Raw genomic sequence first — 20,112 nt, 5'->3', positions numbered from 1 at the left:
AAAAATGAAAAAAATTAAAAAGAAATTTAGAAATTAAAAGTGATAAAAGACAAAGTAAATATAAAATACATATTATAAAAGGTCGCCAAAGGGCTTCCCTGGTGGCACAGTGGTTAAGAATCTGCCTGCCAATGCAGGGGACATGGGTTCAAGCCCCAGTCCAGGAAGATCCCACATGCCGTGGGGCAACTAAGCCCGTGCGCCACAACTACTGAGCCTGCGCTCTAGAGCCCGCGAGCCACAACTACTGAAGCCCACGCGCCTAGAGCCCGAGTTCCGCAACTGAGAAGTCCGCGCACTGCAAGGAAGAGTAGCCCCGGCTTGACACAACTAAGGAAAGCCCATGTGCAGCAACGAACACCTAATGCAGCCAAAAATAAATTAAAAAAAAAAAAATTAAAAGTAAAAAAGGCCGCCAAAAAAAACCCCAAAGCTATGAGATGGGACAAATATTAGCCACTATAATTCAAGAAAATAATTTCTGGAAATTAAAAAAGGACTAAATCTGCAGGTTGAAATGGTATACTACATATCTGGGAAAACAACTCAGAAGAAGGTCAATGCCAAAACACAGTCTAGTAAAGCTACTGAATTTTAAAGGGAAAAAAATTTCACTGGACGTATGTGCAGAAAGTCCAAATTATACATAATGGGAAAAAAAATCAGACTGGGAACAGACATTGGCACAAACAGCTTATTGCATATTTAAGTATCCAGGGAAATGTGAGCCAAGCGTGTTCTATCCAGCCAAAGTAACCTTCAAGGCTAAAGCAAACAGTTATGAACACACAGAACTCAAATAATATTGTTCCCAAGAAATGCCCCTAGGAATCAACTACGTAACAAGTATCAGACAATCAAATTATGATAGAAAATTTGGCATGAGGATCGGCCTGAAAAGGCTTAAAAGCAATGATAACCCAGTAGCAATGAGAACCCCTGCCTCCATATTGTGAAGTCTAAACATCATAGCCACTAAAAGAAATAAGAGCTCCTTGAAGAAATGGCTTATTCCAGGTCTGGCACAGGAAATTATGCACAATGAACTTGAGGCATCTTGTCAAATCAGAAAGCAAAAATGTTAACAGTACTACTACTAACAAGCCAAAAGGAATTCAGACACAAGTGAAAGAATTCTCATTTGCCAAAGATGAAACAATTTGAGCAGATACAAGAATGGTGACTGCAGTGATTGAAAAACATCAAAAACATAAACGGACTTCCCTGGTGGTGCAGTGGTTAAGAATCCACCTGCCAATGAAGGGGACACAGGTTCAAGCCCTGGCCCGGGAAGATCCCACATGCCACGGAGCAACTAAGCCCATGCGTCACAACTACTGAGCCTGCGCTCTAGAGCCCACAAGCCACAACTACTGAAGCCCATGCACCTAGAGCCTGTGCTCCGCAACAAGAGAGGCCATGCTCCACAACAAGAGAGCCCACCGCACTGAGAAGCCCACGCACTGCAATGAAGAGTAGCCCCCGCTCGTCGCAACTAGAGAAAGCCCACGCGCAGCAACGAAGACCCAACACAGCCAAAAATAAATAAATAAAAATAAATGTATAAAAAATAAATAAATTAAAAAAATAAACACTCATGAGTTCATAATGACACTCAAAAAAGAAAAAAGAATTTTGGAGGTCAATTTTGGAGGTTGCTAGGGCACAACTCATTATTCTGAAAATTATCAAATAAATAGAAAGAATCAAGCATTTATACTGCCCTTCTGATATGAACAGTATTTTGGGGAAACCAAAGAGATGATGAAGGCAACTTTTTCCTTAGAGAATAGTCACAGGTAATAAGTGCAGAAGAAATTATAGAATTAGAAAATCACCATTTTCTAATCCCTGGTTAAATAATGAATCTAGGCAATGACCATCAATGGCTGCTAAAACCATAAAGTAAAAAGTGGATGGAGAACTTTAATATGGAAGGATCAAGTTGAACTCAATGATCAACGTTAACATCACTAAAAGGTAAACAATGAAACATGAAGTGCTTCCTGACAGATGCAACAAAATTTTCTCAGTACCACCTATGAAGTCTCTTGCCTTAAAACAAACAAAAAACCTCTAAATCTAATCAAGCTTCTAGATTTAATTATAAGTTTACAAAAATAAGGGGGATCGAGGTACATGTTAAATGACAACATGAAGATACAATGAGCTAAATCCATGATTATGGAGATCCTAAAGAACAAAATGACCCATATAAATGACAAAATGACCCAAGACAAATGGCATGTAAAATAAAAAAGCTTTACACTGCACATTATAAGAAACAAGATATGTATCAACCTAAGGCAGCAACTAGCAATCAGATAAAATTAAGCAAGTACTGGGTAAGGAATAATTGGTAATTTTGTAGGCTGTAAAAATAGTAGTGTAGTTATGTTTATAAAGTCTTTCTCTGTAAGAAATACATAAACTACCAATGTATAAAGTGATAAAAGGTCTTATATTTGCCTTAAAGCACTCTAAGGGGAAAAGGAGTTATTGTTTTGGGGGTAGAAGATCAAATGAGGTAAGAATGACAGAATTTTTATAATTTTTGTATGATGGGTATATGTAAATCCATTATACTGTTTCTGGGCATAACTGCAATATTCTATATTAAAAGTAAAGAACAAGAGATGCATAGATTAAAAAGATCTAGAGTTTGTTTTAACAAATGGGGCTGGGACAAGTAAATATCCACCTGCAAAAGAACGAATTTGTACCCCTACCTAACATCATACACAAAAATTAACTAAAAATGGATCAAAGACCTAAATGTAAAAGCTAAAACTATAAAACTCTTAAAAGAAATCACAGACATAAGTCTTCACTGACCTTGGATTAAGCAATGATTTCTTAGTATAACACCTAAAGCACAGCAAACCAAAGAAAATACATAAATTGGACTCTGTCAAAATTTTTTAAATTTTATATGCTAAAAGACAACCTATGAAATTGGGGGAAATAATTGCAAACTATTTATCTGATACGTGGTTAATACCCAGAATAGATAAAGAATAATTCAACAAAACAAAAATCAAATAATTCAATTAAAAAATGGGCAAATGGCCTGAATAAACAGTCCTGCAAAGAAGATATGCAAATAGCCAAAAAGCACATGAAAAAAATGCTCAAAATCTAGAGAATGGCAAATCAAAACCATACGAAAAATCACCTCATACCCACTAGGATGGCTACTATTAAAAGAAAAAAATAATGAGTGCTGACAAGGATGTGGAGAAACTGGAACTCTTGTACACTGTGCATGGGGATATAAAATGATGCAGTCACTATGAAAAACAGTATGGCAGTTGCTAAAAAAATTAAACAATCAATTCCCATATGACTCAGCAATTCCACTTCTGGGTACATACCCCCAAAAATTGAAAGCAAGAACTCAGACAAATATATTTGTACATTCAAGCCCACAGCAGCATTCTTCACAATAGCCAAAAGGTGGAAGCAGCCCACACGTCCATCTACAGTTGAATGGATAAAGAAAATGTGGAATATACACACAATGGAATATTATTCAGTCTTTAAAAAGGAAATCCCGTCACATGCTACAACATGAATGAAACTGGCTGAGTGATAAAGCCAGTCACAAAAGGACAAATACTCTTTATGATTCTATTTATATGAGATATCCAAAGCAGTCAAAATCATGGGAACAGAAAGAAGAATGGTGGTTACTTGAGGCAGGAGGGGGGAGGGGGAAGGGGGCATTATTTTTCAATTGGTATAGAATTTTAGTTTTGCAAGATGAAAAAATTCTAGAAATCTGTTTTAAAACAATGTGAGGGCTTCCCTGGTGGCGCAGTGGTTGAGAATCTGCCTGCCAATGCAGGGGACACGGGTTCGAGCCCTGGTCTGGGAAGATCCCACATGCCGCGGAGCAACTAGGCCCGTGAGTCACAACTACTGAGCCTGCGCGTCTGGAGCCTGTGCTCCGCAACAAGAGAGGCCGCAATAATGAGAGGCCGGCGCACCGCGATGAAGAGTGGCCCCTGCTTGCCACAACTAGAGAAAGCCCTCGCACAGAAACGAAGACCCAACACAGCCAAAAATAAATAAATAAATAAATAAATAAATAAAAATAAAGGAATTCCTTTAAAAAAAAAAAAAGTAAAATAAATATCCTTTAAAAAAAAAAAACAATTTGAATATACTTAACACTACCGACTGTATACTTAAAAATGATTAAGATGGTAAATTTTATGTTATGTGTTCTTTATCACAGTAAAAAAAAAAAAAAAGTATGGGCCCCATGGAGGAGAATATGGTAATATTCAGCATAATAAAATAATTTATATTTAAACTCTAATCCAGCAATTCCACTTCAAGGAACCTATTCCAAAGGTACAATGGCAAAAACATGTGAAATGACTTCTTCACAAGCCTTTTCACTATAACATTATTTATAATTACAAAAGGCTACAAAAAAAACTAACAGTCACTCAATAGGGGATTGGTTGAACGTAAAATGATTCACTTATGTCATGGAGTACTAGTCCAGGAATTAGAGATATATTGACACAGAGTGATTTTCAGGATATATTGTTAAGTGAAAAAAAAAATAAGATGCAGTGAAGTGTTTACAGTATACTACTTTTCTGTAAAAGGAAGGTAAATGTTAAGTATATTAACATATTTGCTTTTATTATTTTAAAAAAGGAAGGAAAAGCCAAAAAGTGAGGAAAATGATAGCAGAGATCAATAAATTTTTTTCAGTAAACGGCCAAATAATAAATATTTCAGTCTTTATAAGCTATATAATCTCTGTCATGGCTACTCAGCTCTGCCATTTTAAAATAAAAGAAGACATAGATAATACATAAACAAAAGAATATGCGTTCCAACAAAAATTTACTTACAAAAAGAGATGGGTGGCCAAATTTGGCCTGCAGACTATTGCTTGCCAACCTTTGCCCAAAAGAAAGGAGAAAACAGGATGGAGGGGATAAGGATAAAAGTCAGACTTCTAAGAATATATCTTGTGATATAGTTTTCATTTTGGAACAAAAATCATTGTTTTACGTACAAGAAAAAAAACTCCTATACTCCAAATTCAAGAAAGGACCATAGCAACAAAGTAATCATCAGAACTAGCTTCAAACTCACCCCAGGCTATCAATGACAGCTTCAAATTAGTGACCACACTTCAGAAAGTCAACCAATCAGTAACAGCCCCAGTCCATAACCACATCTGTTTATCAAAAGTTCAACCACTTCCTAAACACTCCCACTTCACCAATCCCTGAACTCTAAGCTTCACAATTCTCCCCTGAATGGAGACAAATATATTTAGCATTTTGTTGACACTGAGTGGTGACCTCTTACTTCAAGACAATTAAAAGACAAAATAAATTTTAAAAAAAAACAAAAAAACAAATACTAAAAATGAAAGGAGTACAATCTCTAAAAATCTAAAACAAACTGAAACTAAGAACCGACTGCATACCAAGTATGTGACATTATCACACAGAAAATAATTCAAGTGGTTTTAAAATACAGTATTTTGATTGTATACCCCTAGTGGGATATAGCTTAAGGAATAAAAGAACTATAAAGAAATCTTAGGCATACTGTGCATGTGCCAGTTTATTTTCCTAGGAGGTACAAACCTTAAATCTATAAATTCCTAAAAGGGGAGAGAGGAGAAGATGGCGGAAGAGTAAGACGCGGAGATCACCTTCCTCCCCACAGACACATCAGAAATATATCTACACGTGGAACTGCTCCTATAGAACACCCACTGAACGCTGGCAGAACACCTCAGACCTCCCAAAAGGCAAGAAACTCCCCACGTACCTGGCCGCGTGGATGAAAGGCTCTTGGTGCTCCATCCAGGCATCAGGGTTGTGCCTCTGAGGTGGGAGAGCCAACTTCAGGACAATGGTCCACAAGAGACCTCCCAGCTCCACGTAATACCAAATGGCGAAAATCTCCCAGAGATCTCCATCTCAACACCAAGACCCAGCTTCACTCAACGACCAGCAAGCTACAGTGCTGGACACCCTATGCCAAACAACTAGCAAGACAGGAACACAGCCCCATCCATTAGCAGAGAGGCTGCCTAAAATCATAATAAGGCCACAGACACCCCAAAACACACCACCAGACGTGGACCTGCCCACCAGAAAGACAAGATCCAGCCTCATCCACCAGAACAGAGGCACTAATCCCCTCCACCAGGAAGCCTACACAACCCACTGAACCAACCTTAGCCACTAGGGACAGATACCAAAAACAACGGGAACTACGAACCTGCAGCCTGCGAAAAGGAGATCCCAAACACAGTAAGATGAGCAAAATGAGAAGACAGAAAAACACACAGCAGATGAAGGAGCAAGGTAAAAACACACCAGACCTAACAAACGAAGAGGAAATAGGCAGTCTACCTGAAAAAGAATTCAGAATAATAATAGTAAAGATGATCCAAAATCTTGGAAATAGAATAGACAAAATGCAAAAAACATTTAACAAGGACCTAGAAGAACTAAAGAGGAAACAAGCAACGATGAACAACACAATAAATGAAATTAAAAATACTCTAGAAGGGATCAATAGCAGAATAACTGAGGCAGAAGAACGGATAAGTGACCTGGAAGATAAAATAGTGGAAATAACTACTGCAGAGCAGAATAAAGAAAAAAGAATGAAAACAACTGAGGACAGTCTCAGAGACCTCTGGGACAACATTAAATGCACCAACATTCGAATTACAGGGGTCCCAGAAGAAGAAGAGAAAAAGAAAGGGGCTGAGAAAATATTTGAAGAGATTATAGTTGAAAACTTCCCTAATATGGGAAAGGAAATAGTTAATCAAGTCCTGGAAGCACAGAGACTCCCAGACAGGATAAATCCAAGGAGAAACACGCCAAGACACATATTAATCAAACTATCAAAAATTAAATATAAACAAAACATACTAAAAGCAGCAAGGGAAAAACAACAAATAACACACAAGGGAAACCCCATAAGGTTAACAGCTGATCTTTCAGCAGAAACTCTCCAAGCCAGAAGGGAGTGGCAGGACATATTTAAAGTGATGAAGGAGAAAAACCTACAACCAAGATTACTCTACCCAGCAAGGATCTCATTCAGATTTGATGGAGAAATTAAAACCTTTACAGACAAGCAAAAGCTCAGAGAGTTCAGCACCACCAAACCAGCTTTACAACAAATGCTAAAGGAACTTCTCTAGGCAAGAAACACAAGAGAAGGAAAACACCTACAATAACAAACCCAAAACATTTAAGAAAATGGTAATAGGAACATACATATCGACAATTACCTTAAATGTAAATGGATTAAATGCTCCCACCAAAAGACACAGACTGGCTGAATGGATACAAAAACAAGACCCGTATATATGCTGTCTACAAGAGACCCACTTCAGACCTAGGGACACATACAGACTGAAAGTGAGGGGATGGAAAAAGATATTCCATGCAAATGGAAATCAAAAAAAAGCTGAAGTAGCAATTCTCATATCAGACAAAATAGACTTTAAAATAAAGACTATTACAAGAGACAAAGAAGGACACTACATTAATGATCAAGGGATCGATCCAAGAAGAAGATATAACAATTGTAAATATTTATGCACCCAACATAGGAGCACCTCAATACATAAGGCAAATACTAACAGCCATAAAAGGGGAAATTGACAGTAACACAATCATAGTAGGGGACTTTAACACCCCACTTTCACCAATGGACAGATCATCCAAAATGAAAATAAATAAGGAAACACAAGCTTTAAATGACACATTAAACAAGATGGACTTAATTAATATTTATAGGACATTCCACCCAAAAACAACAGAATACACATTTTTCTCAAGTGCTCATGGAACATTCTCCAGTACAGATCATATCTTGGGTCACAAATCAAGCCTTGGTAAATTTAAGAAAATTGAAATTGTATCAAGTATCTTTTCCGACCACAACTCTATGAGACTAGATATCAATTACAGGAAAAGATCTGTAAAAAATACAAACACATGGAGGCTAAACAATACACTACTTAATAACCAAGTGATCACTGAAGAAATCAAAGGGGAAATCAAAAAATACCTAGAAACAAATGACAATGGAGACATGACGATCCAAAACCTATGGGATGCAGCAAAAGCAGTTCTAAGAGGGAAGTTTATAGCAATACAATCCTACCTTAAGAAACAGGAAACATCTTAAATAAACAACTTAAACTTGCACCTAAAGCAATTAGAGAAAGAAGAACAAAAAAACCCCAAAGTTAGCAGAAGGAAAGAAATCATAAAGATCAGATCAGAAATAAATGAAAAAGAAATGAAGGAAACGATAGCAAAGATCAATAAAACTAAAAGCTGGTTCTTTGAGAAGATAAACAAAATTGATAAACCATTCGCCAGACTCATCAAGAAAAAAAGGGAGAAGACTCAAATCAATAGAATTAGAAATGAAAAAGGAGAAGTAACAACTGACACTGCAGAAATACAAACGATCATGAGAGATTACTACAAGCAACTATATGCCAATAAAATGGACAACCTGGAAGAAATGGACAAATTCTTAGAAATGCACAACCTGCCAACACTGAACCAGGAAGAAATAGAAAATATGAACAGACCAATCACAAGTAATGAAATTGAAACTGTGATTAAAAATCTTCCAACAAACAAAAGCCCAGGACCAGATGGCTTCAAAGGCAAATTCTATCAAACATTTAGAGAAGAGCTAACAACTATCCTTCTCAAACTCTTCCAAAATATTGCAGAGGGAGGAACAAGCCCCAACTCATTCTATGAAGCCACCATCACCCTGATACCACCACCAGACAAAGAAGTCACAAAGAAAGAAAACTACAGGCCAATATCACTGATGAACATAGATGCAAAAATCCTCAACAAAATACGAGCAAACAGAATCCAACAGCACATTAAAAGGATCATACACCATGATCAAGTGGGGTTTATTCCAGGAATGCAAGGATTCTTCAATATACGCAAATCAATCAACGTGATACACCATATTAACAAATGGAAGAAGAAAAACCATATGATCATCTCAATAGATGCAGAGAAAGCTTTCGACAAAATTCAACACCCATTTATGATAAAAGCCCTGCAGAAAGTAGGCACAGAGGGAACTTTCCTCAACATAATAAAGGCCATATATGACAAACCCACAGCCAACATCATCCTCAATGGTGAAAAACTGAAAGCATTTCCACTAAGATCAGGAACAAGACAAGGTTGCCCACTCTCACCACTATTATTCAACATAGTTTTGGAAGTGTTAGCCACAGCAATCAGAGAAGAAAAAGAAATAAAAGGAATTCAAATCGGAAAAGAAGAAGTAAAGCTGTCACTGTTTGCAGATGACATGATACTATACATAGAGAATCCTAAAGATGCTACCAGAAAACTACTAGAGCTAATCAATGAATTTGGTAAAGTAGCAGAATACAAAATTAATGCACAGAAATCTCTTGTATTCCTATACACTAATGATGAAAAATCTGAAAGTGAAATTAAGAAAACACTCCCATTTACCATTGCAACAAAAAGAATAAAATATCTAGGAATAAACCTACCTAAGGAGACGAAAGACCTGTATGCATAAAATTATAAGACACTGATGAAAGAAGTTAAAGATGATACCAATAGATGGAGAGATATACCGTGTTCTTGGATTGGAAGAATCAACATTGTGAAAATGACTCTACTACCCAAAGCAATCTACAGATTCAATGCAATCCCTATCAAACTACCACTGGCATTTTTCACAGAACTAGAACAAAAAATTTCACAATTTGTATGGAAACACAAAAGACCCCGAATAGCCAAAGCAATCTTGAGAACGAAAAATGGAGCTGGAGGAATCAGGCTCCCTGACTTCAGACTATACTACAAAGCTACAGTAATCAAGACAGTATGCTACTGGCACAAAAACAGAAATATAGATCAATGGAACAGGATAGAAAGCCCAGAGATAAGCCCACGCACATATGGCCACCTTATCTTTGATAAAGGAGGCAAGCATATACAGTGGAGAAAAGACAGCCTCTTCAATAAGTGGTGCTGGGAACACTGGACAGGTACATGTAAAAGTATGAAATTAAAACACTCCCTAACACCATACACAAAAGTAAACTCAAAATGGATTAAAGACCTAAATGTAAGGCCAGACACTATCAAACTCTTAGAGGAAAACATAGGCAGGATACTCTATTACATAAATCACAGCAAGATCCTTTTTGACCCAGCCCCTAGAGAAATGGAAATAAAAACACAAATAAACAAATGGGACCTAATGAAACTTAAAAGCTTTTGCACAGCAAAGGAAACCATAAACAGGACGAAAAGACAACCCTCAGAATGGGAGAAAATATTGGCAAATGAATCAATGGACAAAGGATTAATCTCCAAAATATATAAACAGTTCATGCAGCTCAATAACAAAAAAGCAAACAACCCAATCCAAAAATGGGCAGAAGACCTAAATAGACATTTCTCCAAAGAAGATATACAGATTGCCAACAAACACATGAAAGAATGCTCAACATCACTAATCATTAGAGAAATGCAAATCAAAACTACATTGAGGTATCACTTCACACCGGTCAGAATGGCCATCATCAGAAAATCTGCAAACAATAAATGCTGGGGAGGGTGTGGAGAAAAGGGAACACTCTTGCACTGTTGGTGGGAATGTAAATTGATACAGCCACTATGGAGAACAGTATGGAGGTTCCTTAAAAAACTAAAAATAGAACTACCATACGACCCAGCAATCCCACTACTGGGCATATACCCTGAGAAAACCATAATTCAAAAAGAGGCATGTACCAAAATGTTCATTGCAGCTCTATTTACAATAGCCAGGACATGGAAGCAACCTAAGTGTCCATCATCGGATGAATGGATAAAGAAGATGTGGCACATATATACAATGGAATATTAGTCATAAAAAGAAACGAAATGGAGTTATTTGTAGTGAGGTGGATGGAGTTAGAGTCTGTCATACAGAGTGAAGTAAGTCAGAAAGAGAAAAACAAATACAGTATGCTAACACATATATATGGAATCTAAGGAAAAAAAAAAAAGGTCATGAAGAACCTAGTGGTAAGACGGGAATAAAGACACAGACCTACTAGAAAATGGACTTGAGGGTATGGGGAGGGGGAAGGGTAAGCTGTGACAAAGTGAGAGAGTGGCATGGACATATATACACTACCAAACGTAAAACAGATAGCTAGTGGGAAGCAACCGCATAGCACAGGGAGATCAGCTCGGTGCTTTGTGGCCACCTAGAGGGGTGGGATAGGGAGGGTGGGAGGGAGGGAGATGCAAGAGGTAAGAGATATGGGAACATATGTATATGTATAATTGATTCACTTTGTTATAAAGCAGAAACTAACACACCATTGTAAAGCAATTATACTCCAATAAAGATGTTAAAAACAAATAAAATAAAATAAAATAAATTCCTAAAAGAAAAAAAAAGAAATCTTAAAACCGCATTTAGTAGTTTTGTCATTAGAAATATCATCAATTTTGTTATTTAAAAACTATTATAGGTATACTGAAAGACACAGCAAATAAGTGATTATATTAAGTCACTAAGAGTCAACATTTTCAGTATAAAGAGATCCAAGTATAAAAGTCAAATAGGTCAAGTAAAAATCCTGAAATCTGACCTTGAAGAAAACATGAAAAAAATATGATCTTTATTTAAACACGTATTTCACAAGTCTAACCATCAAGAAGTCCTAGAAGCAATGCAGCCCAATAGATTAAGCATCTCTAGCATCCAAACTGAAAGTTCCAAATACCATTTCCCCCAAGAAAAGAACAAGAGCTCCTTGGAAAAAATGGCTATTTCTAAAACTGGGGCAGGAAATATAAAAGATGAGCCTAGAATCTTTCTGTGCTTGAAAGCAGGGAATATACCAAAGACTTGGGACAGATCCAGGATTTATGGGGCCTGGAATTTATATTAAGTGAGGCCCCTATCTTAAAACTCTTACTTTTGCAAATTTTACATATGACCAATTACTAAAACTTTGCTCCCAAAGCTTTGAAAGAAGCCAATGCAAATAAAGAACCCTGAAGTTTAAGCTTCATTATCCTCATGGTGAATCCAACTTTGTTCAAGATAATGGTGTCAAGTCAAAAGGACACAGGAGCTAAGTGGAACGGGCTCACAATGGTTTAAAGTGAAAAAATTGACATCTTAAAGAATAATGAGGGAGTTCCCAGGTGGTCTAGTGGTTAGGATTCGGCACTTTCACTGCCGTGGCCCAGGTTCAATCCCTGGTCGGGGAACTGAGATCTGGCAAGCCATGCGGCATGGCCAAAATAAAAAATAAATAAATAAATAAAAAAGGAAATTAAAATTAAAGAATAATGATTGCAATAATTGAAACACATGAAATATATAATAACCCATAAATTCATAATGATATTCAAAAACAATTCAGTAGACACTACAAACAATTGCTAGGGTACTAATTCATTATTCTGAATATAAATAAAAGGAAAATAAGTCAAGCATTTACCCTACCTTTCCTGTAATATTAACTGTATTTCAAAGAAACCAAATAGTTGATAGTCACAGAATTAAAAATTCACCATTCCGCAACACCTAATGAAATAATGTAGGCAATGGTTATGAACGGCTGCCAAAACTGTTCGGTGAAAGGTTGGTTGATTTAGAACTTAATAATGAATGAGTGAAACTGGTAATACTTACACTTACAGATCACATTTAGCATCACTAAAAGATATGACATTAAACAGCATACCACTGACTTTGAGAACTGAACTAAGGCTTAGACTCACTGTCCAGGTGCCAGACTGACCACCACTGGTATACATCTGGGACACATCTGAGTATTATTTCAAAGGCTTTAAAAACCGAACTAATATTAAAACCAAAATACTTGGAAGGCTAGTTAGAATGTGCAACCTCAACACACCTAGGTGGTTAAATATTTAAAATATCAACATTCTCTGCAGAATTTAAATAAGACTCAAGTCTCATAATTTTTTAAATAACAAGACACAATCCAAAACTACCAAATATACAAAGAACCAGGAAAATCTCAACTTACATGTGAAAGGACAAATCAGCAGATGTAAATGCCAAGATGACAGAGATTCAGGACTTACCAAAGACATTAAAGCAGCTACTATAAAAATGCTCCAAGAAGTGAAGGAATGAATAGAAAGATATATAAAGTCCTAGAAATGAAAAGAAAGATAAAGTCTCAATAAAGATATAGAAGACATAAATAACAATTTTAGAAGGGAAAAATACAATAACAGACATTTTTAAATGTTACTAGAGTCAACAGAAGACTGGAAGTGTCAGAAAACTCAGTAAACTTGAAGATAAATATATAGAAATTAGAAAAACAGAAAATAATTTTATAAATGAACACAGACCCCAGGGACCAGCGGGACAATATCAAAAATTCTAACATTCAAGTCATCAGAGTCATGTCAAGAGAGGAAAAAGTGTAGGGCAGAAAAAATATTTTTAAAATAATGCCTAAAACTTCTCAAGTTTTACAAAAGACATAAAACAATAGATTGAAGAACCTTAATTAACAGGAGAGGCACAAAAAAATCCATTCACAAACACATTATAACCAAACTGTTGAAAATTAAACACAAAGAAAAACTCTTAAAAACAGCCAGAGAAAAATGATACATTACTTACTGGGGACAATAATTCAATTGACTGTGACTTTCTCATTATAAACCATGGAGGTCAGCAAGAAACAGAAAAACATTTTTAAAGTACTAAAAGTAAAGCACTGTCAACCAGAATTCTATACCCAGAGGAAATATCCTTCAGGGATAAGGACATTCTCAGAGAAAAGAAAATTAAGGTTATGTATTGTGAGCAGAGCTGCTGTATGGTAAATTACCAAAGAAATTTCTTCTGAGAAAAAGGAAATTATAACAGAGGGAAACTTGGAATAACAGGAATGAATGAAGAACAACAGAAATCTAGGTAAACATAATAGACTAACCTCCTCTTGACTTTTTCAAAATATGCTTGCAAGTTAAGAGCAAAAATTATAACACTATCTGAAAGGATTTCCAATGTATATAGATATAACTCATAAGACAACTACAACAAAAAGCTAGAATGGTAAAGAGACCTATATGATGGTTATTAGGCTTTTGCATTCTACTTGAAGTGGTGATATAATAATTCTAGTAGACTGCGAAAAATTAAGTAGGTATATTGCAAACACTAGAGCAACCATTCAAAAAAAACTATACAGGGACTCCCCTGGTGGTCCACTGGTTAAGACTCCGCACTCCCAATGCAGGGGGCCCAGGTTCAATCCCTCGTCAGGGAACTAGATCCCTCATGCCGCAACTAAAGATCCCGCTTGCCACAACGAAGAACCCGCATGCCACAACGAAGAGCCTACGTGCTGCAACTAAGACCAAACGCAGCCAAATAAATAAATAAATAAATAAATAATTCTTTTAAAAACTATACAAAAAAGATATAATAAAAAGCAAAAAAAAAAAAATAAAGTGGAATACCAAAACATGTTAAGATAATCCAAAAGAAGCTAAGAAAGAAGAAACAGGAGAACAAAAACAGAGAGCATAAACATACAACAAATACTAAAATGGTTGGCCTAAATCCAAATATATCTGTAATCACTTTAAATATAAATGGCCTAAACACACCACTGAAAAGAAAGAGATTATGAAGATGAGTTATGTCTTCTATAAGAAACTCACTTCAAAAATAATGGGATACGTAGGTCAAAAACAAAGGTATGCTCACTTCTGCTCCAGTTCTCTTTACCGTCCTAAACAGTTCAATACTGACACATCAGCACACATCACCAAAATGTTGGTGACATTTTTGTAGCCTGGCAGAATAGATTAATTTACAGCTATTTCACTTCAAAGCATACTGAATGTGACTATATATTAAGGCAGCATTAGGTACAACATGGTAATACATCATTAACTTTATTTTTTAAATTTTTTTTAACATTTTTATTGGAGAATAATTGCTTTACAATGGTGTGTTAGTTTCTGCTTTATAACAAAGTGAATCAGCTATACATATACATATATCCCCAAATCTCCTCCCTCTTGCGTCTCCCTCCCACCCTCCCTATCCCACCCCTCTAGGTGGTCACAAAGCACCGAGCTGATCTCCCTGTGCTATGTGGCTGCTTCCCACTAGCTATCTAGTTTCCATTTGGTGGTGTATATATGTCCATGCCACTCTCTCACTTCACCCCAGCTTACCCTTCCCACTCCCTGTGTCCTCAACTCCATCCTCTACGTCTGCATCTTTATTCCTGTCCTGCCCCTAGGTTCTTCAGAACCTTTTTTTTTTTTTTTTTTAGGTTCCATATATATGTGTTAGCATACGGTATTTGTTTTTCTCTTTCTGACTTACTTCACTCTGTATAACAGACACTAGGTCCATCCACCTCACTACAAGTAACTCAATTTTGTTTCTTTTTATACATCATTAACTTTAAACTCTTATTAAAAAGTAATTTACCAGTTTCCAGAATTTCCAGTACAGTACCTCCTGAACAGAGAGCCGTTGTTCAAATATAATTCAGTGTGAGTGACAAAGTAGAATTTACAAGTAAGGATGTCTATTTCATATTCAACTGTTTATTAAATTTTTAAATTCTTGCCTGTCAGTCTACATTATTTTTTTTATTATTATTATACTTCAGTTTCTTTGAGAACTTGTGAGATTCATGTGTTTTCCTTTTATTATATAAATATCATTATAAGTAAACTTATTCATGAATTTAAAAAGCAAAAGAATAGGAAAAGATATACCACATAAAGCTGGAGTACCTATACAAATCTTCCTCGATTTCTGATGGATGGGGTTACACCCTATCATTAAGTTGAAAATATCATAAGCCGAAAATGCATTTAAAACACCTAATGTACCACTGGAACCAAGATGGCGGAGTAGAAGAACGTGCTCTCACTCCCCCTTGTGAGAACACCAGAATCACAACTAGCTGCTGGACAATCATCGACAAGAAGACACTGGAACTCACAAAAAAGATACCCCACATCCAAAGACAAAGGAAAAGCCACAGTGAGACGGTAGGAGGGGTGCAATCACAGCAAAATCAAATCCCATAACTACTGGGTGGGTGACTCACAGACTGGAAAACACTTATACCACATTAGTCCACCCACTGAAGTGAAGGTTCTGAGCCCCACGTCAGGCTTCCCAACCTGGGGGTCTGACAACGGGAGGAGGAATTCCTACAGAATCAGACTTTGAAGGCTAGTTGGATTTGACTGCAGGACTTTGACAGGACTGGGGGAAACAGAGACTCCACTCTTGGAAGGCACACACAAAGTAGTGTGCGCAAGGGGACCCAAGGGAAGGAGCAGTGAACCCAGGGGAGACTGAACCAGACCTACCTGCTAGTGTTGGAGGGTCTCCTGCAGAGGCAGGGGGTGGCTGTGGCTCACCGTGGGGACAAGAACACTGGCAGCAGAAGTTCTGGGAAGTACTCCTTGGCATGAGCCCTCCCAGAGTCTGCCACTAGCCCCACCAAAGAGCCCAGCTAAGCTCCAGTGTTGGGTTGCCTCAGGCCAAACAACCAACAGGGAGGGAACCCAGCCCCACCCATCAGCAGTCAAGCAGATTAAAGTTTTACTGAGCTCTGCCCACCAGAGCAACACCCAGCTCTACCCACCACCAGTCCCTCACATCAGGAAACCTGCACAAGCGTCTTAGATAGCCTCATCCACCAGAGGGCAGAAAGCAGAAGCAAGAAGAACTACAATCCTGCAGCCTGTGGAACAAAAACCACATTCACAGAAAGACAGACAAGATGAAAAGGCAGAGGGCTATGTACCAGATGAAGGAACAAGATAAAACCCCAGAAAAACAACTAAATGAAGTGGAGATAGGCAACTTTCCAGAAAAAGAATTCAGAATAATGATAGTGAAGATGATCCAGGACCTCGGAAAAAGAATGGAGGCAAAGATCAAGAAGATGCAAGAAATATTTAACAAAGACCTGGAAGATTAAAGAACAAACAAGCAGAGATGAACAATACAATAACTGAAATGAAAACTACACTAGAAGGAAAAAATAGCAGAATAACTGAGGCAGAAGAACGGATAAGTGACCTGGAACACAGAATGGTGGAATTCACTGCTGCAGAACAGAATAAAGAAAAAAGAATGAAAAGAAATGAAGACAGCCTAAGAGACCTCTGGGACAACATTAAACGCAACAACATTCGCATTATAGGGGTCCCAGAAGGAGAAGAGAGAGAGAAAGGACAAGAGAAAATATTTGAAGAGATTATAGTCGAAAACTTCCCTAACATGGGAAAGGAAATAGCCACCCAACTCCAGAAAGTGCAGCGAGTCCCATACAGGATAAACCCAAGGAGAAACACGCCGAGACACATAGTAATCAAATTGGCAAAAATTAAAGAGAAAGAAAAATTATTGAAAGCAGCAAAGGAAAAATGACAAATAACATACAAGGGAACTCCCATAAGGTTAACAGCTGATTTCTCAGCAGAAACTCTACAGGCCAGAAGGGAGTGGCATGATATACTTAAAGTGATGAAAGGGAAGAACCTACAATCAAGATTACTCTACCCAGCAAGGATCTCATTCAGATTCGATGGAGAAATCAAAAGCTTTACAGACAAGCAAAAGCTAAGAGCATTCAGCACCACCAAACCAGCTCTACAACAAATGCTAAAGGAACTTCTCTAAGTGGGAAACACAAGAGAAGAAAAGGACCTACAAAAACAAACCCAAAACAATTAAGAAAATGGTCATAGGAACATACATATCGATAATTACCTTAAACGTGAATGGATTAAATGCTCCAACCAAAACACCCAGGCTTGCTGAATGGATACAAAAACAAGACCCATATATATGCTGTCTACAAGAGACCCACTTCAGACCTAGGGACACATACAGACTGAAAGTGAGGGGATGGAAAAAGATATTCCATGCAAATGGAAATCAAAAGAAAGCTGGAGTAGCAATACTCATTTCAGATAAAATAGACTTTAAAATAAAGAATGTTACAACAGACAAGGAAGGACACTACATAATGATCAAGGGATCAATCCAAGAAGAAGATATAAAAATTATAAATATATATGCACCCAACATAGGAGCACCTCAATACATAAGGCAACTGCTAACAGCTCTAAAAGAGGAAATCGACAGAAACACAATAATAGTGGGGGACTTTAACACCTCACTTACACCAATGGACAGATCATCCAAAATGAAAATAAATAAGGAAACAGAAGCTTTAAATGACACAATAGACCAGATAGATTTAATTGATATTTATAGGACCTTCCATCCAAAAACAGATTACACTTTCTTCTCAAGTGCGCACGGAACATTCTCCAGGACAGATCACATCTTGGGTCACAAATCAAGCCTCAGTAAATTTAAGAAAACTGAAATCATATCAAGCATCTTTTCTGACCACAACACTATGAGATTAGAAATGAATTACAGGGGAAAAAACGTAAAAAACACAAACATGTGGAGCCTAAACACTACGTTACTAAATAACCAAGAGATCACTGAAGAAATCAAAGAGGAAATCAAAAAATACCTAGAGCCAAATGACAACAGACACCGCAGAAATACAAAGCATCCTAAGAGACTACTACAAGCAACTCATGCCAATAAAATGGACAACCTGGAAGAAATGGACAAATTCTTAGAAAGGTATAACCTTCCAAGACTGAACCAGGAAGAAATAGAAAATATGAACAGACCAATCACAAGTAATGAAATTGAAACTGTGATTAAAAATCTTCCAACAAACAAAAGTCCAGGACCAGATGGCTTCACAGGTGAATTCTATCAAACATTTAGAGAAGAGCTAACACCCATCCTTCTCAAACTCTTCCAAAAAATTGCAGAGGAAGGAACACTCCCAAACTCATTCTATGAGGCCACCATCACCCTGATACCAAAACCAGACAAAGATACTACACAAAAAGAAAATTACAGACCAATATCACTGATGAATATAGATGCAAAAATCCTCAACAAAATACTAGCAAACAGAATCCGACAACACGTTAAAAGGATCATACACCATGATCAAGTGGGATTTATCCCAGGGATGCAAGGATTCTTCAATATACGCAAATCAATCAATGTGATACACCATATTAACAAACTGAAGAATAACAACCATATGATCATCTCAATAGATGCAGAAAAAGCTTTTGACAAAATTCAACACCAGTTTATGATAAAAACTCTCCAGAAAGTGGGCATAGACGGAACCTACCTCAACATAATAAAGGCCATATACGACAAACCCACAGCAAACATCATTCTCAATGGTGAAAAACTGAAAGCATTTCCTCTAAGATCAGGAATGAGACAAGGATGTCCACTCTCACCGCTATTATTCAACATAGTTTTGGAAGTCCTAGCCACCTCAATCAGAGAAGAAAAAGAAATAAAAGGAATCCAAATTGGAAAAGAAGAAGTAAAACTGTCACTGTTTGCAGGTGACATGACACTATACATAGAGAATCCTAAAGATGCCACCAGAAAACTACTAGAGCTAATTAATGAATTTGGTAAACTTGCAGGATACAAACTTAATGCACAGAAATCTCTTGCATTCCTATACACTAATGATGAAAAATCTGAAAGGGAAATTAAGGAAACAGTCTCATTTACCACTGCAACAAAAAGAATAAAATACCTAGGAATAAACCTACCTAGGTAGACAAAAGACCTGTATGCAGGAAACTATAAGACACTGATGAAAGAAATTAAAGATGATACCAACAGATGGAGAGATATACCATGTTCTTGGATTGGAAGAATCAATATTGTGAAAATGACTATACTACCCAAAGCAATCTACAGATTCAGTGCAATCCCTATCAAATTACCAATGGCATTTTTCACAGAACTAGAACAAAAAATCTTAAAATTTGTATGGAGACTCCAAAGACCACGAATAGCCAAAGCAGTCTTGATGGAAAAAAACGGAGCTGGAGGAATCAGTCTCCGTGACTTCACACTATACTACAAAGCTACAGTAATCAAGACAAT

At 37.0% G+C, this 20,112-nt stretch overlaps 1 protein-coding gene across 1 annotated transcript in view; it reads right to left on the bottom strand.

Moving 5' to 3' along the window:
• The window catches only part of TTBK2 (tau tubulin kinase 2), a 157,996-nt gene that overhangs the window by 111,128 nt on the left and 26,756 nt on the right, over positions 1-20,112 (bottom strand). The gene's annotated exons all lie outside the window — the stretch shown is intronic.

Source organism: Eubalaena glacialis, chromosome 2 (assembly GCF_028564815.1).
Source record: "Eubalaena glacialis isolate mEubGla1 chromosome 2, mEubGla1.1.hap2.+ XY, whole genome shotgun sequence".
NCBI lineage: Eukaryota > Metazoa > Chordata > Mammalia > Artiodactyla > Balaenidae > Eubalaena > Eubalaena glacialis.
Note: the sequence above shows the minus strand (reverse complement) of the source record. Positions and strands in the feature narration are given on the sequence as shown.